Below are 7,075 nucleotides of genomic sequence, written 5' to 3'. Positions count from 1 at the left end.
TTTTACCCATAATTACCCACTTTTCATATTCAATGGTAACTGTAGGAAAAACTTAATGTGAAATACGTGCGCAAAGTTCCTCTGCTGCACTCAAGAAACCATTCCGCCCTCGCCTACGGCTCGGGCGTAAACGTTTCTTTCGGTGCAGCAAACTGTCACTTTGCGCACTAGTTGCACAAATAACTATTCACTGAACCAGACACGGGCTCTGATACCGATATGAGAGAATTCGGCTTTATTTTATTTTTCTATCTATGAACTAGATTTTAAAATGATATAATTAGCTATCATTAACAATCACAGTTATCAATTAACATAATCATATGATAATACTGAAGTATGCATGGGCTGAAATCCAACAGGAAATTTGATGCATTTGAAAACTTAAAAATAGATAATTGTATGCCCCAACTGTACGGGCGTCTTAGACGTCCGATCATCAACCGGATGCATTGTTTCTTATGGGGTAAACTATACTAGCGAAATAGAGGCTCCTCATAAGAAGCGCGACTCCTGATGACTCGCGAAATAAATTCAGCGCGTCTAACACACCCGTATAGCTTGGGCTGAAGATGATTTTTAAATGTAATGTCGCATCCAAACTATCGTCCAATGCGTACAAATGACGACGAGCGCGAGAATGTGGATGGCTGCTGTGCCAGCGCTCGCCTTCACTGCCATAGCTCCAATTTTTATTCAAAGAAGGCCAGCCAAGCGAAGGCGAGTGGCCAGCCGAGCATCCACAAAAATGTTCACATTACAGTATGGATGGCAACCTTACCAGCTTGGCCAGCGACTTGGTGATAGTGTGGACTATGCATTAGTTGTAATGTTATTAATGTAAGTCCAATGCTAATTTCCAGCTCAATTTTCCAACGGCGAAAATTAATGCTGAGATATGAACAGTTGTATAACAGAATATACTGCAGTTTTGGAATCATTTTATATATTTATTAGTATTTTTCTTGTATTATTTTTTAGATATTATATTATTATAATTGTGTATGTTTTTTGAGAAATAAATTTTAATTTGAAAGGATGTAAACAATTAACTATTGAATCTAACATGTCATTCAACACATTTTATTTTATATACTATTCAATACTTCAGTAGTACCGTACTTAGTAATAATTTGAACACTGAGAACTATTTACAGTTTCATGTTGAGCACAGTATAATTGATTTAGGATTAAACACAAATTATTTATTCCCAGTAACAATGTTCTTACTCACAGTTCGTCCAATAACAATTTGTAGTGTCATTTCCAGATTGTTTTTCAACAATTGTCTTCCAGCGTTGCAATAGTTCCAAGTTATGATGACGTAGCAACGTACAATTTGAAATATCCGTCCATACATAAGCTTTAGTTTGTTGCATATGTGTTCAGATATGTAATGAAAACCTACATTGTAGCATCAAAGATATAATCAACTGAAAACCCCATCGGAAACAACACAGTTCCAGTTCGGATCCAAGTCAAGTAACAGGACAAATGAAATAATGTTATGGATATAATACAATTTATGTTCCGGTTCACGTAAATTTAATATCAGTGATAGCTTCTGTTCGTACGATTCAGGAGACTTCAAAGGTTTATTCCTAGAATAACGAAGGTAAACGTGTAAACACTTTATTGATTAGGTGTGATTCTTATTCTCAATGGATACAACTTATACCTTATGACTGATTTCTTTTTTGGTGAGCGGACTGGTACTGTTTTTGATTTGTTTATTTCAATAGCCACTTCATTTTCATGCTGCATTCTCACTGCTGAAATAGTATTATCAATAATAATTTTAGAGATATCTTTTTGTCCATTACGTTTTTCTAAAATTTTAATCTTGTGCAACATATACCGTCTAGCTTCTGTAACTTTAGCAACATGGCTTTCAATTCTTTGAAAGCGATTAATCTTGAAGTTTTCGAAATCGTTCCTGGTTGACTTCCTTTTAGAATGAACTGATTGGTATGTATCGCTGAGAGCCACAGGCTTATCACGAGTTTCATCACGTTGTTCTCCCAGACGAGTTGAAAGTTTAGCTTGGAAACTCTCTTTAAACGCCTCCGTTTTTTCTTCCATTTCTTTGATTTTTTGGGCAATGGTGCCTGCAAATTTTGAAGTAGCTTCAAATCCCATATATTGATTTTTATGAGGTGTCATTTTACCTTTATACATGCTGAGCTCTTTGTTGCAAGTTCTCCAATTCTGAATAAGCGTTTTATACACTACATGCAATCATTTCTGAAAAAAAAATATTTCTCAATGCAAAAATTATTTAAATACGACAGTGGAAATATTCAAATAGTGATAAGATCTATGAGTGATGGAAGTCTTGTAAGAACCTTCATTAGAACCCACACATACAACGTATAAAAAGAATATTGCAAATATTAAAAAATTATCAAGGCTCAAGGAGCAATACGACAGCCGGAGCTAAAACCCCTGAAATGCACACTGTGCAAGTGCAGACTATAAAAGTCTTGCAAATATAAAAGGTTATTAATACAAGAGTTGTAATGATGGTCATTATCGTACCCGAAATCATTGAAAATTTTCTAACCATTCATAGCCAATTACAACTATTTTTCCAAAGACGCCCGCATTTGAAAACTGAGCAAACTTTTGAAAAGCTTATTAAATCAACAGCTTTGCGGTTTGTTCACACAAATACTGTAAATATAATATATGTATGACTATATTTACACTTGGGAACTGGATGAGAGGTCTACAATGGTCTATGTAGCCACTAAAGGTAATAATAAGGATGGATCTCTTTTGCAGCTTGAACATATCTACACATACAGAAGCAAAACCCACAGTAGCAGTTCATAGCTCATAGGATTCTATAGAAAAGATCATAGTACACCATTCTGTAGATCTGTAGCAAATGACCTAGGTGACTTATGACAGCCTCTTACAGATTCCATTAATATGGTTCTCCCAGGTAAGCTTTGTATCGATGGAGAATTCAACGTTTACACACTGTAAGTGCTGAAGGCCTGACTGTGGTTCAGTGTAAAAAACAATTTTTGAGTCTTATCCACATTGGTCCCCCATGAAGTATGAAAGTCGTAACTTAAGGTCCATTAACGACTCAAATCATATATAAAGGCGTTGGGGAGCTTCCAGCAAGGGACTTCCCAATAATGATAAGCTATACGAATTTACTTTACAATGTAACTGGGTACAACAGAAATTTTAATTCATCTGTTACAGGAAAACGTCCTTGAAAATGAACAATGTCAGCTTTAGGGACGTTTCCTGATGGTATAATGTTATTTTTGTGAATAACGGTTTGCCTGGCTTGGCTGCAGTCGGTAAAGCATGAGTAAAAAATTATAAGGCTCTGGTTGTGGTTCTTAGAATATAAAACTAGACCAAATTCTTACGGGCTCGCCCAGGAGCTCCCGCAATTCACTGCTCTAGTACAATTTATATAAATCTCTGGAACGTATTATTTCCAAAGATTTGACTATCAATGCTAAATATCGCTGACTATACCAACTTATTCGGTGAAGAATAAAGTCAGAAGGTAATTTTCTTAATATTTCAATACTGATAACTCGATAACTCAAAAAGAAAGAATTCACTCACCCTTCCTGAACTACAATTTGTAGAACACTCACTCCGTACGTTTCTCAACTTTCATTACTTCATTCCCAATTATTATAATGCACTAGATTTCAAATATTAAATAATTATATCACAAATTACTGTAGACGTTTTTAAACCAACATTTTTGGTATTGTTCTATTGTTTGTTGTTGTAATAATATGAAGGTGAACCCTAACCTAAAAATATCAAGTTAAACAGCCATCTAGATAAAGAAGATAACCCACTATTATTGTTATAGAATTTCTTAAATTTGAAAGAAGAAATTTTTTTCATTTGTTTTGAAAATGTTATTTGATAATAATCATTATTTATTTTTTAACTCTTCATTCTTCAATGATTTTTTTCTACAATCATAATAGACTTTGAATCTATATAGGTGGCATTACTTCTCATTAGTGAAAACCTCAGACCAGTTATAGAATAGACACGCTGGGAAGTCTAGCCTCTGAAGCCAACATCTACTGCCAAATCCACCTACCTTGACGTCACAACAGTGACGTCACGCATCGTATTGAAAACTTTCAGATTGTGTCTATTCAACACCTACTATTACCTATTAGTAATAGTAGGTATTGGTCTATTTCAGATTCATGGTGTTTTTAGGTTATTTCTAGCTACGAGCAAAAACGATATCTGTTAATTTATGATGTGTTATGTGATATCGGCTTCAAAGTTATAATGTGTTTTGAAAATAATAAGGTACGGTAGCCTACAAAACTAATTTATTGTCATGCTGCAATGAGTTCACTTACATCATAACCAAGGATAATATTACAGTTACAACTTACAATATGTATGTGTATAAATTTCAATTTACACATGAAAAGATATTCCACTTTTTTCCTAAAAATTTCAGTGCAATTATATACTGCACAGGAGATTCATTTTCATAAATAATAATTACATAAATAAATAATAATCTGCTATGGAAAACAAGCTATGTTTAACAACAATGTAAGTTAAATACCACAAACACACAACAAACTCATAAAAAGAAAATCATAGGTTTTCTATGATTTCTATACGATGCATGACGTCACTGTTGTGGCGTCAAGATGGCGGTAGATGTTGGCTTCATCGACTTTTAGTATGAATATACAATTGGCCGTGTCTATTCTATAACTGGTCTAGGGGGAAGACCGATGATCACAGTATGATTAAACGGTGTACACACGTACGTTTGCCTCGGGTGAGCATACGTGTATGGGCTTGCATTCGCACGTGTGGACACTGTTCGCTGAGGCATGTGGGCGAGTCAATGATTCAATGAGTCAATGATTTCTGTATCGATCTATCTCTTATAAAATCGATTTTTTTAGCTCGATACTCATCCAAATCGATCGAAATCCAATTTATTGTCTATACAAGATTATCATCGATATACGAGGTGTGTTCAAAAAGTAAGGTAACTTTTTGAATTTCGCGGGCATTGCACATTTGATTATCAATAATTGATAATAAAAAATTATTTTTCTATTTTGCTGCATTCTCAAACATTTCCTGAGCATGTTTTTTAAGTTTCCAGTGAATAACATGTTTATTTTATTTTTGACAGTTACAAAAGTCAGACATATTTTCCTATGCTCAGCAATTTTTGTCTTAGTTCAGTGTGCTTCCACTGGGATGATTGAGCCCTAGTTTCGACTTCATAACCATGTTTTGTCATCTGTTATAACCCTTTTGAACAAATCAGGGTCATAATTGACATCATCCAATAGCTCCTGAGTGATTGTCATGCAATGGTTCTTCTGGTTGAAATTGAGCAGTTTTTGGAACAAAATCCACTTACACACCTTTCATGCTCAAAATATCAAAAAAATTAATGGCTCAAGCCAACCAGCATGCCAACATCTTCTGCAACTTCTCTGATAGTGATTCGATGATTTTCTTAAAAAATTTTGTTCACTATTCTGACGTTTTCATCTGTTGTTGTAGAGCTGGGTTCGTCATTGCATCTTCTTGGCCATCTTGGAAGAGCTTGTACCACTTATACACGGGGTTTCCAATTAAGAGTAGACTCACCCTATGCCACTGACAACATTTCAATACAAAATTTGATGCAAATTCTTTGAACCATTTTATTTATTTATTTATTTTTTTTTTTTTTGATAGAAGAAAATTTGCCAAGCTCACCAAAATATGTCTGACCTTTTTACCTGTCGAAAATAAAATAAACATGCTATTCACTTGAAACATATGCTCAGGACATGTATACTAAGGCAACAGTAGACTATATAAAAATCGAAAATCAAATGTGCATTACCCGCGAAATTCAAAGTCACCTTACTTTTTGAACACATCTTGTATTGTTGAAATTGGTTTTGTCAGATAGGATTGGTGGGAGGTAGGATTTCAAGCTTAGAATGGAAGGATAAGCTGGATCCATTCCACTTTGTGATTATCTACAAACGATTGTTTTTAAAAGCTTCCTAGAGACTCTCATCAGAATATAGGAACTTCCAAAATTTATAATACATAGGCTACAGTCACTCAAAAGAAGAGGAATTCACTCTACACACAAAACTCTTCCTTCCATTGTATAGAATGATCCAACCAGCTATGAAGCTTTTCAACTCAAAAACATCAACATCTTCAAAAAAATTCAAATGGAGAGGAAGCTTACTAATATATTAATGGCTCATGTGTCTGTTTTTTGACGTGACAACATCTTATAAATTGGTTTGCCGGGTGACACTTCAAGAAACTGTGTTACGTTCCCACGTTATACGCTCACAATGAGAGCGAGTGAGAGCGTTCGTTTCGGTTCACGGTCGTCTGGAAAGAGCACGAATAGGAGCAGTGGCGAGCAACGCAGCAGCAATCCGAAGGCATTCACCTGGAGAGAGAGTGAAACGGAGCAGTCAACCTGCGCAGGCGCCGCAAGCAATCTCCTGCGACTGCGCCTGCTTAGGTGAATAAGTGAATAGGTTATGTTGTAGTACAGTAATCACAATAATGCATAATCACATAATAATGCATAAGTGAATAGGTTATGTTGTAGTAATCACAATGTTGTGGTTCAGTGCGAGATTCTTTGTATAAATTAATGTTTAAAATATAATTCTTTGTATAAATAAATGTTTTAAATTGTTACTATTATTTCATCCTTCTTCCTACTATACGAATGAATATTCACATTGAAATTATTTTACCACTCAAGTCGTTGTCACGTAAAACTTTCGCCCATATACCGACTTTACAGGCAACCATGCAATTTTTTTTTACAAAAAGAACAACTCGTTCTGACCCTTCCTGTTCCTAGTCCTAGTGTGATACAAACCCATTCAAATGATTTAGCAGAGACATCATTCTCAACTGATCTGCTGAGCAATTACCTACTTATAGCAATAACAACAAAGAGTTAAAAACGAATTTGAGTCAACTTCATTACTAGTACATACCAAAAATTGTACATTATTGTTCAATATTGAATAAGTTAATGATGAAAAAACTAAGT

The 7,075-nt window shown here is 34.8% G+C and overlaps 1 long non-coding RNA gene across 1 annotated transcript; it reads right to left on the bottom strand.

Moving 5' to 3' along the window:
• Positions 1-936: 936 nt before the first annotated feature.
• On the bottom strand, positions 937-3,814 carry LOC120356379. Its single transcript, XR_005574008.1, has 2 exons — positions 3,598-3,814; positions 937-2,244 (listed from the first exon to the last, which is right to left on the bottom strand). It is a non-coding gene; the product is annotated as an uncharacterized LOC120356379 (long non-coding RNA).
• Between the last annotated feature and the right edge of the window lie 3,261 nt (positions 3,815-7,075).

This window comes from Nilaparvata lugens, chromosome 1 (genome assembly GCF_014356525.2).
Source record: "Nilaparvata lugens isolate BPH chromosome 1, ASM1435652v1, whole genome shotgun sequence".
NCBI lineage: Eukaryota > Metazoa > Arthropoda > Insecta > Hemiptera > Delphacidae > Nilaparvata > Nilaparvata lugens.
The sequence above is the reverse complement of the archived record's forward strand: the minus strand, read 5'-3'. Positions and strand labels throughout refer to the sequence as shown.